The sequence below is a fragment of the Urocitellus parryii genome, chromosome 8, assembly GCF_045843805.1.
Source record: "Urocitellus parryii isolate mUroPar1 chromosome 8, mUroPar1.hap1, whole genome shotgun sequence".
NCBI classification, from domain to species: Eukaryota; Metazoa; Chordata; class Mammalia; order Rodentia; family Sciuridae; genus Urocitellus; species Urocitellus parryii.
In genome coordinates, this window is record NC_135538.1 from 127395673 (window position 1) to 127417058 (window position 21386).

At 37.1% G+C, this 21386-nt stretch overlaps 2 non-coding genes and 1 pseudogene across 2 annotated transcripts; 1 reads left to right on the top strand and 2 right to left on the bottom strand.

Moving 5' to 3' along the window:
* Positions 1 to 6: 6 nt before the first annotated feature.
* Positions 7 to 793, bottom strand: LOC113200952 (small ribosomal subunit protein eS1 pseudogene; annotated as a pseudogene).
* A 12200-nt stretch (positions 794 to 12993) lies between these two features.
* Trnar-ccg (transfer RNA arginine (anticodon CCG)) lies at positions 12994 to 13066 on the bottom strand. The gene has a single exon. It is a non-coding gene; the product is annotated as a tRNA-Arg (tRNA).
* Positions 13067 to 21127: 8061 nt separating this feature from the next.
* Positions 21128 to 21199, top strand: Trnaa-agc (transfer RNA alanine (anticodon AGC)). Its single transcript has one exon. It is a non-coding gene; the product is annotated as a tRNA-Ala (tRNA).
* Positions 21200 to 21386: the final 187 nt, after the last annotated feature.

A 21386-nucleotide genomic window follows, 5' to 3' on the forward strand; every position in this document is an offset into this window, starting at 1 on the left:
TGAATTTTAAACTGATTATTGAACTGATGGTTCATAACCATTAGGTCACTCAACTTTAGCACCTATCTTACCTCCAGCAGCTTTTACAGAACTACTACCATAAAGCTCCATGTATTTTCCCACTACAAATTTGGACTTCTTCAGCATTTTTACTTTTCTAACAAAGACATCATGAAGAGGATAAATAGATTGGCAAACCTTCTCTATGTCTTTCCCACTGCTGCCTGGAATCAGTTTATTGACAACTTCTTTCAAGTCATTTGTCTGCACCTCCCTTGTCATGATTTCCACCATCTTCTTCTGGATTCAGTTGACCTGTTGGTGCTAAGCATAGGAGGTCCTCTGTATCTGATTGTTGCATTTTTTAGTAAAAACAACACAGAACAGACTCAGCAAATAACCATCAGTAGACTTGACATCAATATGAGCTTCGATGATTGTCTGCCATTTTTTGACCATGGAGCACATTTTGTCACCAGTAAGATCCATTCCACAGAAGCTGGTTAGGCAGTTTTTCCCCTGAAGTCCTCAATAATTAGCTTGAACTTCCTACATGAAACTTCATCATTCTGCAAATCATCAGCAAGACTCACTTCGAACACACAACCCTTGAGGCCATCAGATGCAATTTTGGTTCCTTGGGTCCTTATGACTAATGTTTTTCCAATATTTTTTATATTGAACATAGCCAGTTCTTTCCTATTATACCAATCTTAGAAAATGGATCAACCACTTTCTTTTTGGCTCGCTTCTTGCGGCCTTTGGTAAGGCACTTGTTCTGATCTATTGCCATTCCTCTACTCAGAGAGTCAAAAGGGCAGAATCGAAACTAGACAGAGAATTTAGGCATACAGCGCAGTCTAGGTGATCTCTAATGCTTATTTTTAAAAGGGACAAGTTTTTTCCTTTTTATCTTGTCCCTCTCTCCCATTCCCTAACCTGGGGGCGGAGAACAAGATTACCTTGAGTTATCTGTGCTTCACAGAAAGGAGATATCTGCCAGTGGATCTAGGAAGCAACTAACTCCCAAATTAACAAGTGAATCCTAACATATCATCAGGGACCCCCCACCACATCATCATCACCAGACCACACCTGGAATACAATCCTTGAAGAGTTCCTTTAATAACCCCCACTCCTCCTGCTGACGGCAGAATCAAAGCCTCTGGAATAGGAGTCCCCAGTTAACTCCAGGAATAATTTTGAAAATTTTGCAAACACACTTTTACAAACTATTATACTGGATAAGTGTTTGTGAAAAACTAGTAAAGAGGTGTTCAGCACCTTTTGTGAGTGCTGATTTCTTCCAGGCCGGTGGCCAAATAAAATAGAGCAACAGGAAAATAGGAAGTTTACCTACATTAAACTCTTTTGTAGAGACACTTTTGCTGATAGTCTTAAAATCAATTATGGTGAAGATTTCTGGAGGAGCTTAGTTAAGATTTTCTGTGGAGGGGGGCAGAAACCTGGACCCCAAGAGGTTCTGAACCTGCTCCTGCTGTTTGGATAGGGCTGAAACCTGAGATGCACTGCCCAGTAAGGAGCAGATCCTGGAGCAGTTCCTGACCCAGGAACTTCAGGCCTTGGTGCAGAAGCATCTTCCAAAAATTAGGAAAATGTGTGTCTGTGCTGAAGGACTTAGAGAACTGAGTGAGCCGAGAGAGAGTGAACTATCCTCTGGGAAGTAAGGGGTGTTTAGATTTCTGGTCTGATGGGAGGCATAGCAATTAGCAATTAGGGAAAAAAAAAAAACTGCCTAGCAATTAGAAAATGGGCAAATTTCAGTATTCTTTATTCAAATCTAGAATACCTAAGCTTCTGATTTTTGTTCGTATCTTTAGAGATGGAAAACTTGAGATGTACATGGATTTTTCTCTTAAAATTTTTAGTTATAGTTTTTATATTAAATGGTCATGAATCCTTTTTTCTTTATATAGTTCTTTTTTATTTTATTTTTTAATTCTGATTTGTTATATATGACAACGGAATGTATTATAATTGATATTACATATATAGAGCACAATTTTTCATATCTCTGGTTGTATACAAAGTATATTCACACCATTTGTGTCTTCATATATGTACTTTGGATAATCATGTCCATCACATTCCATCATTATTTCTAACCCCATGCCCCCTCCCTTCCCCTCTTACCCTTTGCCCCTATCTAGAGTTTGTCTGTTCTTCCCATGCTCTCCCTCTCTACCCCACTATGAAACAGTTTGATGCAGGTTGTTTTACTGAATCATAATAATAGCCATTATTTATCAGGTGGTTAGTATGTGCCCAATACTGTTAAAACACTTCATGAACTAGATTTCTTTTTAAAGTCATGTTTGTTGAGATATAATTTATATATGATACAATTTACCCTATTTAGTTTTATAGTTATATGAATTTTGATATCACAAATGTAAAAAATGACAACATATGTATAGATATATAGTACTACCGTCAAGATACAGAATATATTACCTTGTTCTCCTTTACTTCTTTTTTTAAAAAAACAAATAGAGAAAATAATTTTAATATATTTTTATTTAACCCAATGGATTACCAACATAATTTACAAGGAAAATAATTATTAGTAAGGTATTTCATGTTCATTTTCTTTGTCCTAGTACTTCTTTGGAACCTTATGTCTATTTAACACAGAGCACACCTCAATTCAGACTAGATACATTTCAAATACTTAGTAGCCTCATGTAACCAATGGCTGCTATATTGGCTCCTTTCTTCATCTTTCACCTTTTGGTGAGACATGCTGTAGGCTTCATGATAAGTCCCCTTGTTATGTGGTTTCTTGTTGAGTTCCATCAGAAAGGGACACCAAAGAGATGAACTTAGAATATACAAAAGTAGAGCAAGGTGTTTTATTCCTTCCTATAAGGCTCTATTAAACTGTGAGTTGTTTTCTACATGCTTTTGATGGGAATAACTTCAGTTAGGTCACCTTCTCCTACAAGTTTTTCATAATGGCTCTCTCTTATTTTACCTCCTTCCTCTTCAAGTTTACTGAAGGAAAGGTGCTTCACAAATTTTGTTAGTTTCCCTCAACCTTGCCCTTACCTTTATAAATACCTTATTAAATAGTTTTTACTCTGATTAATCTTTTTCATCTTTGAATCTTGAATAAAGGATTTTTAATTATAAGAAAGTAAAATATACCTCATATCACAGGCAATGTATATACACATACCAGATTAATCATATATTAAAACATAACATAAAATGCTAAAACTTTTAAAGAACATAATTTGTGTAACTTTGTGAAGAGAAATGGGAAATAAAAATTATGAAATAAACAAAAATCTGAAAAATCAGATGATATTGTAGTTAAAATTTTTATGTGTAAAAATTCATCAAAAACAGTTGAAAGAGACATGAACTGTAATATACCCATTTTTGTTTATTTTTTTATATTTAGCTTGACTTGGTTTCTCCTTTGGTTGGTTTTTCCTTTATTGTAGTTCTTCCCTTTGCAAATTTTCATTGTTGTTTTTTATTTCCTTTTCATGGAATATTTTGCCAAGAATGTTCTGTAGTGAGGCTTTCTTGCTGTAAATTTTTTAGCTTTTGTTTATCATGGTAGGTTTTTACTTCAGCATCAAATTTGAAGCTTAATTTTGCTGGATATAAGATTATTGATTGGCATCCATTATTTTTTAGAGCTTGGTATATGTTGTTCCAGAATCTCCTAGCTTTGACAGTCTGGGTTGAAAACATCTGCTAAGATCTGAATTGGTCTTCCCTTATAGGTAATCTGATTTTTCTCTTTCAGCTTTTAAAATTCTATCCTTATTCTGTAAGCTAGGCATTTTCATTATAATGTGTCTTGATATAGATCTATACATTTGTACATTTGATGTCCTATAGGCCTCTTGTATTTGATTTTCCAGTTCATTCTTCATGCTTGGGAAATTTTCTGCTATTATTTCATTGAAGAGATTGTGCATTCCTTTGGTTTGAATCTCTGAACCTTCCTCTATCCCAATAAATCTTAAATTTGGTCTTTTGATGGTATCCCATAATTCTTGGATATTCTGTTCATGGTTTCTTACTATCTTTACTGTGAGATCAACTTTATTTTCAGGATTGTATATTTTGTCTTCATTGTCTGAGGTCCTGACTTCCAAGTGATCTGTGGTGATGCTATATATTGAGTTTTTTAACTGGCTTATTTTTTCTTTCATTTCAAGGATTTCTGTTTTTTTTCAGTATCTCTCTTTCTTTCTTGAACTAATCTCTTACAATTTGTATTTGCTCTCTTGTCTCTTTGATAGAGTGATTTTTGCCTGTATCTGCTCACTTAGGTCATTCTTTAATTCCCAAATCATTTTAGTTATGTGTAGTCTGAACTCCTTCTCTGACATTGCATCTACTTCACTATCTATGGATTCTATCTTGATTTGTTTGGGGCACTTTTCTCTCTTGTTTTTTCATGATGTCTATGAGTCTTCCTTTCTTGCAGCGTAGATCCGAGGAATGACAGCTTCTGCCCTGTTGTCTTATAGTGTCCCTATATGTTACCAATACTACATTTTTAAGGGAGAGATCAATATTTCAGTACTCAATGTACCCAACGTGCAGCCATATATTGGTTAGCTTCTATTTTTTACATTTACAGTTTTGTCACTATAATCAGAAATGGTGAGTTCGGTTATCTTCTACCTTATAGTCAATAGATTTGTATAATGGTTTAGTTTCTAATGGTAGAAGGGGGGTCTGGGGGGTTGGCTGAGAAGTTTATGAGGTAGGATGTTAGAATATGGAGGTATTATATGACTAGTGAGAGGGTAATCATAAGAAGTTGCCTGTTAGTAGAAGAAATGAGATAGGCAACCCCATGCAAGACTCCCTGTTACCTCAGTAACAGGGTAAATGTTAGCACCCTGAGTAGAGATACCTTTGGTGCAGCCAGGATCACAGGGACCTTGGTGATATCTTATAGGTCCTTATTTTTGTCCCTTGATGCAAGTGGTGATATCCCAGTTTTGTGGTGGTGGCAGCCTCAAGCTTATATGTACCCAGATGTTGGGCTGTGGAGCCACGCTTTGGTGAATAAGAAACCCGTGTCACAGTGAGGCAGGCAGGCCTCTCCTCCCATCTCTGGTGGTGGTGTGGTCATGAATCCTTTTGTATCCAATTTTTCCTAGGTTCCTATTAGAAATACACAGAAAATGCCCTGGAAGGAGATGGAACCCACAGAAACATCAAGTTCCAAGTTTCTGTCCTTAAAGGTGAAAAAACTGAAGCACTTAGTTTCTATACTGTTAGTTGATGGCAAAGATCTGTCAAGAATATTTTGCTACTTTTATAATCACACTTGAAATAGTAGTTTCTAGACTCTATGATTTCAAGGGCATGTAAAATATTTTTAAAAGAATAATTTTTTAAAAAAAGAATAATTTGAGTCACAATTATAGGGTTTCCAAGCCTTTATTTCTAAGAAAGAATGTGAATAAAACAGCTCTTCTAATCTGCTTGGATTGCCATAACAAAATACCTCAGATAAATGGCTTAAACATTAGAAAGTAATTTTCTCACAGTTCTGAAGGCCAAGAAGTCCAAGATCAGAGTGCCAGCTAATTCATTTCCTGGTAAGGGCTTTCTACCTGTCTTGTAGGTGGTCACGTTCTTGCTGTGTCCTCACATGGCAGAGAAAGAGAATGCTGTTATGATGTCTTTTATAAGGGCACTTATTCCATTATGGAGCCTCTCTCCTTATGATGTCATCTGATACCTCCAAAAAGCCAAATACTATCACACTGATTTGGTGGTTACAGATTCTCATATGAATTTTGGGGACACAAGTCTATTCCTAACTACTATCTTCTATCACTATCATTTAATAGTATTTTCAATACCAAAAAAGTAGGAAGGATATAGCATCATGAATTAGTAATTATTACACTTAAGTTTCTCTTTACCACTGACAGATAAAATCTTCATTTGAAACACTGCTAAACAGCAGGACTACTCAAAGTATGGTTCACTGGTCTCATAAATTTGCAGTAGGTGCTAAATCAATACATCACTAAACACAGTTTATTTCAGCTGACTTTTTTTTTTGGCAATAAGGCTGTCAATGAGGAGGGTGTATATTGATTGCATTTTTTTAAATTATTAGTTATTGATGGACCTTTATTCATTTATTTGTTTATATGTGGTGTTAGTATAATGTCATCTGGCAATTTTGAGTAGCACTAAATAAGATATTACAGTTAAATAAGTAAATAAGATAAAGGAATAATAAAAGTCCTATTTTTCATACCCCTACTTTTCAACAAGTTCAGTCATTCTAAAGACTACCCAGAAAGGCTGTTTTCTCTCTGAGAGGCAGACCACTCCACACATCTTGGAACATTACTTCCATTTCACTAAACAAACTCTTTATGCTTTTCTAAAAATGAATACTACAAAAAATACCAAAAACTAAAAATTACTCAGGAATGATTTCCACTGCCTGAATTATATGCTTTGCCTCTTTAGTATTATTTCTATCATTTTAAAAACTTCCAGACAGTGAAATAAAAGAGATAATTTGCATGTTTTTATATATATATATATATTTTTTTTAATTTTTTTTTCCAGATGGTAGGCCAGGATTGACAACAGGGAACTGATCTTACACAAAACATTTCTGAATAAATAAAATCACAAGTGAAGATACTTGAAAGATTCAGAGGTGCTTGCTTCCTGATGGTAGAGAAGCCAACAAACACAAGGGCAGCTCTGAAAACTCAAGGAAACTATTCACAAAACTCTACTGTATTAGCCATCAGAAGATTGACACTGAAGAGAAGACGTGTGTGTAGCAAGTGTGGAAAAAGCCTTTTATGTGAACTTCAACCTAAAAGTACACCAGAGAATCCACTGTGGAGACAAACCTTAAATTACAATGACTGTGGAAAAACCTTTTGTCAAAGTTTTCACCTTATTCTACATCGAAGAATCCACACTGAAGAAAGACTACAAATGTGAAAAATGTGATGAAGCCTTTTTTTTTTTTTTTTGGTCAGTCCAATTCAATTTACCATCATGGAATCCACTCAGGAGATATCCTTTTATAAATGTAATAAATGTGGGAAAGCTTTCAGGAGCAAGTCATATGTTGTTCAACAACAGATTTATTTGTTTATTTAATTTTTGTATATTTTATTTTTGTATATTTAATTTTTGTATATTTTACTTTTGTATATTTTATTTTTGTATATTTTATTTTTGTATATTTTATTTTTGTACGGGCTTGAACTCAGACTCACTGGACCACTGAGCCACATCCCCAGCCCTCTTTGTATTTTATTAGAGACAGGGTCTCACTGAGTTGTTTAGTGCCTTGCTAAATTGCTGAGGCTGGCTTTGAACTCTTGATTCTTTGCCTCCACCTCCCTAGTTGCTGGGATTACAGCAGTGAGCCACCTGCTAGCTCAGTTTCGTCTGTCAATCTTATCCAACATTTGCTAATTCATTCTAACCAGAATGCTTTTAAATGTGACATGTATGGAAAAACATTTAATTAAAGTTCAAGTTGTTACTTACATCAGAAAGTTCGTTTCAAAGAGGAATTCTGAAATGTGGTTGATAAGGTAACTAATCTAGTTGACACTCATTTAGCACTGACCAGGACTGAGTCGACACCGGGAACAATTTAGAAGTTTGCAAATAGTATAATCCGAGTTTTTAGTAGTTCTGTCGTTCTTACTCAGTAGCAGGAAAGTCATTTTGCCAAAGACAGCCACCAGCATATCCATCAATAGGCTTCACTGCCCTCCATTAAAAAAAAAAAAAAATACATGAAGTCTAATATGCAAAAAGTTAAATGTTTCTCTTCATTCTGTTCCTTTCTAGCCAATTTCCCCCAAGGTTTCTGTGATAACAGCCAATTTGGTTCCATATTGGGCTTTGTCTTCAATCTTTCAGATTTTGTGCATTTTCAAGAATGAATATAATTTAAATGCATTCATTTGGCAAACATTGTAGTGTCCACTGTGTGCTAGTAATGAATAAAACAAGCAAAAATCTGTGCCTTCATGGAGATTACATTCTGGTGGGAATAGAGAAGACAATAAAGGTGGTGGAAAGCGGATTGTGGCTAGAGGGGAGGAAGAGATCGCTGATCCGGAGCAAGCAAAAATACCAACTACAGAGATTCCCTCCGGATTATTGGAGAGTGGGGTAATCCCCTTTCCACCTGCCTCTTGGCTTCGAACTCAGTTTAGGTCCCTTGCTGCTTGTCCTGGCGGGGCAAACAGTCAGAGCAGCCTCTGGGAATGAAGGTACACTGTTTCTTTACGTTTATTTCTGTTTGTAATCTTTTACCTCTTCTAGCAATTCTTTTCTCTAACCAACAGTTCTGAAACAGTAGCGTGCATTAAATCCCCTGCAGTGGCAACCAAAATTCAGATTACCTGGCCCACCCCGAATTTCAGATTCAGAAGGTCTGGAATGGGGCCAATAATCGAGATTTCTAACAAATTTTCTGCCAGTGCGACTGGGGGCGGGGGGGGGGGTCGCACTTTGAGAAACATGCTGTAATCCTGATGTGTTTCGTGGTTTAATTGATCGTCCCCTTCACCCCGACTCCCACTACGTATTGTACACGGGATTTGGTTGATGAGGTTAAGATGGATGAAAGCAAACTCCTCAGCCATCTAAACCTAGAGGATTTTGCCAGTCTTAGTCACAGATTGTTCCCACTTCCATCCAACCCAAATTTCATGTTCTTTTTTTCCATCTTGGTTTCTGTCACCAGTCTAGCAACCCCTTTTTTGCGGAGGAATCCCAAACTTTCAGCTACTTGATTCAGTGTTTTTGCAAACTGAAACATAAATTTGCTCTTTAGGCAACAATCAGAATAACTCATTCTTTTTTAGTGCTTCTAGTACTCTAGCTCTAGAGGCTCATCTACAAAATGGGAATAAAATAGTACATACTTCATGAAGTTTTGTTAGGATTAAATGATAACAATAATGTACCATATATTTCAAAAAGCTAGAGGAAGGAAATTTTTTTTAATCATAAAAAGATAAGTATTTGAGGAGTTAGGCAAGTTTAAAATGATATTAAAGGGCAGAGGTGCAGCTCCCTGGTACAGTGCTTGCCTAGCATGCATAGGCCTACCTAGGCTTCACCCTGACCTTACATACATATATACATACATGTTTTTAAAAATGATAGTACATAGTGCATATATGTATCAAAATATCACACAATTCTCCAATAAATATATGCAATTTTTGTGTTTTATGTATCTGTTAAATTTAAAATAAAAAACTTATGTCTGAGCATTCCATTTTCTTAGTGATAGTTAAATAGTATTCTGCTTTTAATTTCTACTGAGTGAGCAATATCCCTAGCCCTTTTAACTTATTGAAAAGAGATTTAGGGCTCAGTGGTAGAGCACTTGCCTAGCACATGTGTGGCCCTGGGTTCGCTCCTCAGCACCACATAAAAATAAAACAAAATAAAGGTATTGTGTACAACTAAAAAATAAATATTAAAAAAAGAGCTTTACCCATTTCACCCATTTCAAGTATATTGTTCAAAAATTTATAGTATATTCAGAGTTATGTAATTATCAGCACAATAATTTTGCATTATTTTCATCACTTCAAGAAGAAACCCTGGGGCTGGGGATGTGGCTCAAGCGGTAGCGCGCTTGCCTGGCATGCCTGCGGCCCAGTTCGAACCTCAGCACTACATACAAACAAAGATGTTGTGTCCGCGGAGAACTAAAATAAATAAATAAATAAATAAATAAATTCTCTCTCTCTCTCTCTCCCTCTCTCCTCTCTCCCTTAAAAAAAAAAAAAAAAAAAAAGAAGAAGAAGAAGAAGAAGAAACCCTGCATCTTCTAGTCCTCTAGTCCTCTAGTCTTCACTTTACCTCATTTGCATTCTCCAGCCCAGACAACTACTAATTTACTTTCTGTCCCTGCACATTTGCCTGTTCTGGACATTTCATATAAAGACTGTCATAGAATATGTGATCTTTCATGTCTGGTTTCTTTAATATTAAAATAACATTTTCAAAGTTCATATTGTAGCATGTATTAATACTTTGTTTCTTTTATGGCTGAATAACATTCTGTTGTATGGATAAACCACATTTTATTTTTCCATTCATCACATTTGTTGGGTTTCTACTTTTTGGCTATAATGAATAATGCCGATATGAACACTCTTGACCGAGTCTTCATGTGGATATGTGTTTTCTTTTCTCTTGGACCTATATCTAAAAGGAAATTATAATTACACTTGGTAACTCTATGACAAACTGTTCTGCAAAGTAGTTACAGCATTTTAAATTCTCACCAACAGTGTAGGAGGTTCCTATTTCAATATATAGTAGCATCTATATATGGAGGGAAATGTAATTCACTTCCTTTTCCTTCTGGGGTGGTGGCGGTGGTGCTGGGGATTAAACTTAGGGTCTTGTGCATGTGAGGCAAGCACTCTACCAAATGAGCTATATCCCCAGCCCTCCTGTGCTCAGTTTTTAATTGGGTTATTTTTTCACCATTGATTTATAAGGACCTTTTATATATTCTCCATTCAGTTCTCTTATCAAATATATGGTTTGCAAATATTTTCTCCTACTCTGTGGATTTTATTTTACTTTTTTGATGGTATTTTTAAAAACACAAAATTTTTTAATTTGTGAAGTCGAATTTATTTTTTTCTTTTACACTTGTGCTTTGGTATCATATCTAAGAAATCTTTGCCTAGCAGAATGTCACAAAAATTTACTCCTATGTCTTCTTTAAGAGTTTTATACTTTTAGCTTTTACATTTAAGTTTATGACACATTTAGAGTTAACTTTTTCTTTTCTTTCTTTCTTTCTTTTCTCTCTCTCTTTTTTTTTTTTTTTTAACTTCTGGGGATTGAAGCCAGGGCCTTGTGCATGTGAGGCACCCACTCTACCAACTAGAGTCAACTTTTTAAAAGGTGTAAAGAAAGGTTTTAAAAACTGAAAAGAGCTAGTGTAATCCCAGTGGCTCAGAACGCTGAGGCAAAGAGGATTGTGAGTTTAAAGCCAGCCTCAGCAATTTAGCCAGGCCCTAAACAATTTATTGTTGTCTCAAACAACAATAACAACAAAAGAAAACAAACAAACAAAACTGAAAGATGAAGTTTGTTCACAGATATTTTTCATTGTGTTAACCTTCTTCTTCTCTTCCTCCTCTTGGCGGATATTTTTTTTCCCCCAGCTAGTGTTTTTCTCCATTTCTTCCTGTGGATTTGAGTTACCATCTGCTGTTACTTTTTTACTCAATTACAGTTTGTTTCATCCTTCCTTCTTTATACTGTTACTGTCAAATATATTACATTTTTATGTTATAGATCCCCAATACATATGTATTATTCTATCAGTTTGTTATTTAAATCAGTTAAAAATGAGTTAAGAAAATAATTATATAATTTATTATTATCTTTTGCAATTACCTAATTACCTTTTTAAAAAAAATGTGGATTCTGAATTACTGTCTAGTGTCACTTGTTTTCAGCCTGAAGAACTTCCTTTACTGTTTCTTGTAAAGCAGGCCTTCTAGCAATGAATTCTCTGGGTTTTTACTTATCTGGGAATGTCTTTCTTACTTCTTCATTTTAAAAATATGAAGAAATATGAAGTGCCATCTTCCTGGAAGCTCTAGGTTCATCTTGGATGATTCCTGCTCCATTCCTCATTTAAAAAAAAAAAAATTTTTTTTTGAGGGAATTTTTTTTTTTTTAATATTTACTTATTTTTTAGCTTTCGGTGGACACAATATCTTTATTTTATTTGTATGTGGTGCTGAGGATTGAACCCGGGCCGCACGTGTGCCAGGCGAGCGCGCAACCGCTTGAGCCACATCCCCAGCCCGGGAATTTCTACATAGACAATTATGTCTTCTGTGAGCAAGCGTTTTCTTTCCTCCCAATGTATGTATCTTTTCTTTCTTTTTCATGACTTAGTGCATTAACTAGGGCTTTCAGTACAATGTTGATTAGGAGTGATGAGAAGAGATACCCTTGCCTCACAACACAGTTTAATGGTGTGGTATGTATACTAAAAAATCCTTAGTGTGTCTGGGAACAAGTAACTCTCTTATTTAAAAAATAAATAAATAAAAATTGCATTATCACAAATTCTGTTTTGATGTTGTTATTGATTATTCAGTCATACACTCCACCCCCCACCCCCAGTATTGGGTATTAAACCCAGTACATTCTAGGCAAGCATCTCTACCACTGAACTATACTCTCAACCCTTTTTATTCATTTTGAGACAGGGCCTTTCAAAGTGGCCTTGAAGTTGCATGTGTGCTGCCAAACATGGTTAAGGAATAAAATTCTGATATATGCTATGATACATGGTACAGCAGGATGAATCTTGAAAACATTTACTAAGTGAAACAGGACACACACAAAAACAAACAAACAAACAAAAAACCAAATATTGTATGATTCTACTTTTATGAAATATCTAGAGTAGCCAATTTCATAAAGACAGAAATTATATTAGAGGTGACCAAGGGCTGGGGGAAAGTAGAGAATTGGAAGTTATTACATTTTGGAAATAGTTTTCATTGATAGTTGTTCAACTTTTTGAAGGTAATTAATGCCACTGAATTTTACACTTAAAATAATTGAAATGCACTGTTTATGTTAAATATATTTTATGCCTCAAAACAAACAATAAAACCCCTGCATCATGCTTTCATAAACAATAAAATTTTGTTTAGAATATTGAGACCGACCTCCTTGCCTATTTGCCTATTTTCTTCCTAGAAATGTTTTGTTCTTTTTCTTACCTTTGTGGAGGACATGCTTTTTTACTTCTACATTTGTAAACCACTTATCACAGCAAACACTCCAGAAGAACTGAGTGCAGCAATCAGTTGAGGTGACAGTGACAGGAGGGAAAATACTGTGACGCAGATCAATATCACTGAGCATTTTCCACCCTTAATTCTTCAGTAGTGCTAGGAGAGGGGAAAGGAAAAACTCCGACCACGAAGGGACTCGAACCCTCAATCTTCTGATCCGGAATCAGACGCCTTATCCATTAGGCCACGCGGCCAACTGATAGAAAGGTCTGCTCACGTAATAACCAAAGACAATATAACGAGTTGGGGGAAGGGTACTTTTCTAATGGTAAGGATCCCTCGATTAAAACTTCCTTATTTGAAATTAAAATTCACTAACAATTAACAATTTACAAAACTTTCTAAAAATTGGATCCCAGGAACAATGAAAGAGCAGGTAGTTAGATGGTTCTTCAGTGTGAACTCGGTCTTTGATTAATGATGATGGAGAGACAGGGTAAAGAGGAAGAAATTTCAACCGGGTCTGATACTGCAGTTGTTATCCTTACGAAAACAATGCGGAGGAGCGAGAGCGCGCGCACACAGGACATCTTTGGAGATTGGTAGTCTGAGAACAGTGATAGTGACCTTGGAAAATGGGGTTTTGCTGTGGAAGTGCAAGATTGGCTTAAGGCTGGGGAAAAAAATAGGTCACTCATTTAATTAACATTATTGGTTTTATAGGAATGTAGGCAACGGCTGCTGATCAGGGTGATGTTTTTCTGGAGCCTAGATGACTTCCAGCTTGACACCTCAAAGACTTCTCAAATTTAACTTTGTTTTGACGAGTTGTCAAGATTAACTCACTTGTGGGCTAACCCACTGAGCAATAGAGTTTTGGGGTGAGCCCCCACAGTCTCCAAAAGTGTGGGTGGATAAAAGGTGAGAAACATTCCACACTAGAAGTAAGGCAATAACATCTGTCTACCCATTTATGTCATAGTTTTGGTTCCTTGAAAATAATGAGTTATTTTAAATAAAATAAATAAAAGCAAAACTTTTCCTTTCCTCAATGTTATACTCTCCCACAAAAAGTTTTCCCCAACAGTTTCTCCTTTTTTCCCCCTACTGTTTTCATATAAAGTGTCTTCTTTTGGGGATAAGACCAAACTCAAATTATTGTAGAATCATTCAGTCAACATTTTTAGAGAGTCTACTTTGAGCTAGAAGTAGCTCAGCACTCGCACCTAGGAACATTGACCATGGAGTCGGGGTGGGAGCAGGTCTTATAAGAAAAAGTTTTAGAATAATAATATGTGCGCTTTCCTGTCCTTTAGGATTATATAAATTGTTGCAGAACACAAAAGGGGCCAAAAATGCCCCAATTCATTTAGGAAGGTACTTAACCTTTACCCTAAAAGCTGAAAAGATTGTATAAAGATGCAGCAATTATTAATAAAACACAATATCACCATGAACAAATATGAAGTGCAAAAAGTGAAGAGGATTCTCCTGTCAAATTCAAAACTTCTTAAAATTCTCACTTGCTTTAAATGCAGGGGCCCTCAGTATGGGAGAGGGTTGATTCTATGATCCCTGTAGATAACAAAATCCATGGATGTTCAAGTCTGTTATGTAAAATGCAAGTAGTCTTTGCATATAACTTATGTACATTGCATATAACTTACATACATTCTCTCATATGCCTTAAATCATTTCTATATTACTTATCAATACCTAATACCATGCCTATACATCACGTCATTCATGAGAATTTAGTGCAGCACTTTGCCACAAATTCAAGCTTTGTTTTTTTTTTTTTTGTTGTTGTTGTTGTTTGTTTGTTTGTTTTTTGAAACTTTCTGGAATTTTTTTTCCAGAATATTTTCAATGGACAGTTGGTTGAATCCACTAATTACCAACCCATGGATACCGAGGGCTCACTGTAAATGGAAACTGGAATCTGTAGGTGACACATTCTATATGTGTGTTGAATGCAACAAAAATATAAGGAATGCCAATTATTAGAGTCCCTTTCCCTTTTTGAAAGATTGGTTTAAATTATGTCATTATTTTTTATATGGCTGGTTCATTTTATCTAAAACCTTTTTCCTTTTAAAGGGCTGTTAATATTTTTATTCTTCCAAATACTTTTTTTCAATCATTTCCATGGGTCCTTGGATGAGAAGACGTTGTGCCAAGCTGCCAACCTCCCTGCTCCAAGATTTCCTGTTCTCGTTTACTTTTTCTCCATCCTTTGCTTCCCCAAATTCATTGAATCTGGGAGTGAAAAAGAACTTCAGGAGAGTAAGGGAGGTCACAGAATGAAAGTATGTACTCCCGTCAGTACAAAATTCTTGACTCTATGCAGGTTACATAATAAGGAAACTAGATAAGTTACAGGGGAGGCTCTAGAATGATTTGAGTTCCCTAAGTATCTTCAGTACTTGCCGATTACATTTACAAATGCAGAAAAAGAGTAAAGAGAAATTAAGTCAGTGTCTCATTGTGTTAGTTAGGTTTTTGTTACTCTGACCCAAATACCTGACATTAACAGTTTTTAAAGGAAGGAATTTATTTGGGCTTACTCTTTCAGAGGTCTCAGTCTGTGATCGACTGACTCCATTTGTTATGGTTTGCATATGAGGTTCCTCCCAAATCTCCTGATAATGTGGAAATGTTCAGAGTTGAAATAATTAGATTATCAGAGCTATAACCTAACCATTGGATTAATCCAATTGATGAAATAATAATCTGAAAAGATTACTGTATTGGGTGGTAACATAGAACATGGCTAGAGGAGGTGGGTCACTGGGGGCATGCCCTGGAAGAGTTTATCCCTGCTGCAACCTCTTTTCTTCTGTTTCCTGGCTGCCATGAGCTGAGCAGTGCTCCTCCTCTACCCCCATGTTCAGCCTCACAATGGGCCCAGAGCAATTGGAATTGGCTGACCATAGACTGAGTCTCTGAAACTGTGAGCCAAAATAAACTTTTCCTCCTCCTCTAAGTTGCACTTATTGAGTACTTGGTCATGGTGAGGAAAAGCTGACTAACACACCCATTGTTTTGGGCCTGAGGTGAGGTAGGGCATCATGGCTGAAGGGTGCAGGGAGGAAAGTTACTCTGTTCATGGCAGCAGGAAGCTGAGAAACAAAGGGGAAAGGGATCCTTGGGATAATCTGTATCTGGACTTTCTAGCCCAGGCTTGCTCTCATTCTTGCCTTAACTTGGGAGGATTTTTGGCTTGGGGACATTGAGGGACATAGTGTTTTACTGTCCTCCTTTAAGGATTATATAGTAAAAGGTAAACATGCCCAATTATCTGGATAGGGATTTTTAGGAATTCCCTTCTCTTTTCCTTTAACAAAGAGCTAGAGCAGTAAAAGAGCAGGTAGGATGGGATCATTGTACCTTATATTTTCCTCCTTCAGATCTTTGAAAAGAGATTTCCGTGGGAAGTTTCATGTGGTGATGACTCTCTAATGTGGAAAGCAGTTACAGTGATTGGGAGACCAGTGTCTGAGATTGGGGTCCCAGATGACTTCATGGTTGTGGCATGCTTGGTACCCGGGAAAGTTTCTGTGCAAAGGTGCATGATGCTATGGCAATCTCTCCATGGGAGGCTCTATGTAGAGTCTTATTGGTTTCACCTTGCTCTCAGGCACACAGCTCCTGGGAATGAAGTCATCGGGGACCCCAATTTCAGACACTGGACTCAATCACTCTCACTGATCTCCACACTCAAATGCTGAGGAAATCTATGAGAGTGCAAGGAAAAGATAAATAAGTGGAAAGTTAGGAAAATTAGAGGATAATTCCAGGTAATTCAACAGCAAATGTGCTCATACACGCAAAAGCTTACCCAGAGGATAGGGAACTCAATCAGACAAAGAAGATGATCATATAGGGAGAGACTTCTTCCTAAACTGATTTATCAGGTTTCTTTGACCAAACTGGATTTTATAAGGAAGCACACAGATGGGCCTAGGAGAAGTTTTAGAAACCTGACTACTATTTGATTAAGCAAAGAATTTTTGTTAGTTTTCCATGAATTTCATTAATGAATTTTCATCCCCAAATCTCAAAGGTCATTTTTTTTTTGTCCTCTAACTGTTTTTATTCATGGGCATTCTATTTCATAGATACATAAAAGCAAAGATAGATAAGAGTTCTCCACAGATTTTCAGACCCAAACATCATAATATTTATTAAACATTTCCATGAGGCTGTCCCATAAGTATCTTAAATTCTTATTCTATTACAAACATATTTTCATCCCTTCTGGATACCATCCCACTTCTTGCAAATAAACACCAAACTAGCAAAAATCATGGTCTTCCTCTTCTTATTATTGTGAATAATAACATTCATATTACTCAAGAGTATGTACAGCAATGTATTATCTGAGTGCAACAGCAAGTCTCTAAATCCTTCTCTGGCTCATATAGGATCTTTCCTTTATATCCTTAAAACCTCTGCTACTTTAAAACTTTAGCATTGTTCTGTTGAACAATTACAGAAGAAACTCATTGGACTTTCCTTAGAGCAGAACAGAGAACAGGGTTTATGATTAACAACTCTCCGATTGTATGCTAACCCTAGCTTTTTCACCGTTTTGTTCTTGAGACTTCTTTTTAATCAATTGCAGTGTGTGAAGAGCAGAAGAACCAGCTATAAATGCTATGAAGAGCATCCCAGAAGCAAGTGGGTTTTAATATCTTTTTACTTGGAGAAGAAAAACATTAATTTGTGTACATATGTATTGACATTTAAACCTCAGGTGCTAGAAATAAAAGTCTTCTTAGATGCTTAATTCTAAGAAAATTCATTTTTTCCTGAATATTGTAAATTATAATATTGTAAATTATAAATATTTGCAGTCTGTGGTTTTTTTCTTATTCTTTGCCTTGGGTTCCCAACTATATATGCCAAAAGTTGGTGTTTCCTACTGCAGCTGGAGCTGCATAAGCCTAAGCAGACCCATGTCCCACTTTGACACACCTAATACTGCTCCTTCATAATCACACAGGCTGATTTTCTTGTGGATACTTTCAAAATGCAGTTATACATGACTAAAGAATTTCAAACATATGCTTTAGCAGATGTATCTGAGGAATGCAGAGCCCATCTAGTGACTCTGTGAGCAGTGATATACTACTACTCTCAAAGTCATGATAGTCTCAGCCAAAAGGAACTGGATCTCTCTCTCTCTCTTTTTTTCTTTTCCCTTTGGTGGTGCTTGGGATGGAACCCAGGGCCTTATCCAAGCAAGGCAAGCACTGTATCAACTGAGGTATATCCCCAGCCCAAGGAGCCAGGTCTCTTAAGCAGAGGTTCTGAAATTTGGCCCCAGGATTATCAGCATAATCTAGTGTTAAATCAAACTTTGAAGACCAAGAAGTTTCTGAAATAAGGGTTTATTAAGCTGTTTCAGATGCTAGCCAAAAATAAATGTATTGGTCCTGGGGTTAATCCCTTAAGCTACCAGCAGCATAGCCAGATAGCAACTCTATTAGATCTAAGGAACCTGGGTATTTTATAATGAAGATATGGAAGAAGGAAATATAAATTGTTTACATTGAACCTATATTGGGTAAAGATAAGAGAGGAAGGATAGGCAAAGGACCGAGATAAGAGGATGGTCAATAAAGAGAATTTTTTGCTGCTTCTTGGTTGGTTGGTACTAAAATCAGAATGTGATGACACCTTGATGGATAGTCTTTAACATATAGGAAAGGAATGACAAGCAGTTTTTCTTTTCTTTGTTGTTTTGGCTTGAAACTGTCAGTAAAAATGACCTTCTATTATTTCTTTCTTTTCTCCATACTCTGATCTGTAACATAATTTAGGGCATCTTCAGCTCTAATCACTGGAAATCTGTTAAAACTGTACATTTTTAGGGTCCACCTGGACCAAATGAATAAGAAAACCTGGGGATCATGTCCCCAATTTATTTTTCAACAGGCTGTCCTGATGATTTTGATGCACCTAAACTTTGTGGAAAACTTGACTAGAAGAATCAATGACTGGGCTGGAGATGTGGCTCAAGTAGTAGCGTGCTCGCCTAGCGTGTGTGAGGCACTGGGTTTGATTCTCAGCACCACATAAAATAAATATATTTAAAAAAAATAAAAAGGATCTAATATTTCCCTTTCATCTACCTTAAAAAAGAAAAAAAAAAAAAAGAATCAGTGACTTCTGCTTCCATACTTTACAGAAACGGGTCTTTTTTTCTTCTGTACTACCTGGAGAAAGCACATGAGCAACAAAGAGCGGGCACATGTTGAGATCTGTGCATCCAAATCCTATTTTTTTTTTCTTTTTTGTACCAGGGATTGAACCCAGATGAACTTATCTACTGAGAAACATCCTCAGCCCTTTTTATTTTGAGGCAAGATCTCTCTAAATTGCTTAGCGCTCCACTAAATTGCTGAAGCTGGCTTTGATGCTCATACCTCAGCCTCCCAGCTGTTGGGATTACAGGTTTGCAGGGTCATGGAGCTGGCCAAATCTTTGTCTCTTTAAAAGAGACCAACTACCCCAGAAGTCATCCTCCTACCTCTTGTGCTTCCTGCTCTCATATCTCTCTTTCCTTCCCTATTCTAAACTTTCTCTGGAATCCTAGTTAATTTCAGTTCTAAGGGAGCTAGGCCTAGTGGTTCCCAAAACCTCCTGGTCATCAAATTCAACTGGAAAAGATTTAAATAACCCAAAATTTCCAGTCCCTCTGCCAGAAATTCCAAAAGCACTCAGTTTCTTCAGTGTGAAATTTGCCTGGAAAGCAACCCCTGTATTTTCCTTTGGAGACTTCTGCATTGTTGTCTGGAAAGCACTTATAAGGAAGTTATAAGGGAGAAAAACTTTTTTCACAAATTGCTAGGTTCGTAACTGAGGCCTCCTAACAAAAGGCAGATTAACGACAGAGAACGTCATACGCATTTATTTAATTAATTAAATAATTTATTTATTTTTTACAAGACACCGGAACCTTCAGAAATGAATATCAAAGGAAACTGGAAAACCTGTATTTTTATTTCTAGATTTGGACATAGAACATATGATTGAATGGTAATAAACTGAGGGGAACTTAGTAAAGCCTGTTCAGATTCTTCTTGGCCTCTTGTGTCTTCATCCCTTTTCTCCTTGTATAGAAAAGACCTCGTCAAAAATGAGGGTCTTAAGACCTACTTTCACGGGATGATCCTCTGAGTTATATGGCCCACTTCAGGGGAGAAGGCACCAAAGAACGTCAGAGAGACCTTGTGGTTTTTGGTATTTTCTCAAATGCTAAATTGCCATATTTTGTAGTTGTGTATTCCAAATCCAGTCAAAGGACGTCGCGTCCTCTGGGTGCGAGGACAGCCTGTGTGGTCCACGCATTTTTATATGTCATTTTCTGTCCACTCCTTGGCAAGCTGGTGCAGGGCAGCCATCCCAGCGGGGGTCTCAATCCGGACTGACTGGCATGGACCGGCAGAGCTGGGAAACAACCAAAGGAGAGATAGGAACTTCCTTCATAGGCATGAGAAAGAATCGAAAGAAAACTTAGAAAAGGATTTAAAGTTTGCTCCCCAAACTCATTTATGGGTAGAAAATTTTGCCAAGGATGGCAGACCGCGGAAGTGCCTGGTGTTTGCGCGGAGGAGTGGAGGTACCTAAGGACTCGATGGTTTTCAGTAGCACGGAGGTTTACACATTTAATTCCTTTAGCAGATGTAGTCCATTTTTTAAAACGCCTTTCCTTGGTGAACCTTCCGTTTCGTGGAGGATTCCTCCCGGAAGGGGTCGCCATAAACGCTGGTGAGACCTTGAAGTTCCTTTCTTCTTGTGCGCGTCCCGGGGGTTCTCACTGCCCAGCTTCAGGGTTTCCGAGACGCATCCTGCTTGGACTGAGCACTGCAACCTTAGGGAGCCTTAACTGCTGACCGGTGCAAACGGACCTTAAATTTTCTCCTGTCTTCTCTACACCTGGACCTAAATCCCCATGGCAACGCTAAATTTCTTCTTTTTATTTTCCAACATTATAACCACGGTTGTAGGGCAGCCTTTTAAATCTGAGATCACCATCCCAGCCCTTTTCCTAGGGGTGGCCAGGCAGGACGACCCTTATCCTTCCTGCAGTGGCTGCCGATCCGGCAGTGGGATATCCCTGAACTAAAACGGGGATTTTCAGCATAACATTCAGTTTTCCTTCTTGCAATTCCTTTTGGTAGCCACGAGACAGTATCGGAATGAAAAGGGCTCGAATTTTGAAACTGACAAAATGGAATCTCTCACCACTATAGAAAACGATAGTAACAGGCCATAGAAGTATTTTGCGAGCAAGCTGAGCGTGAGGGGGTGTAGCTCAGTGGTAGAGCGCGTGCTTAGCATGCACGAGGCCCCGGGTTCAATCCCCGGCACCTCCATTTTTTCCATTCGCTTCTTTTTAGGACACTTTAGTTCTTCTAATTCACCAGGAGAACAAAACAAATCGACTCTCTTTTGCTTTTAATATCGACTCCTTTCTGTTCTAAGCCCTTGGCACCACCTGGGTGGCTGCGTCAACAAGTGAGAAACAAGAAGAAACCAGTGGTGGAATACCCATTCGCTCGA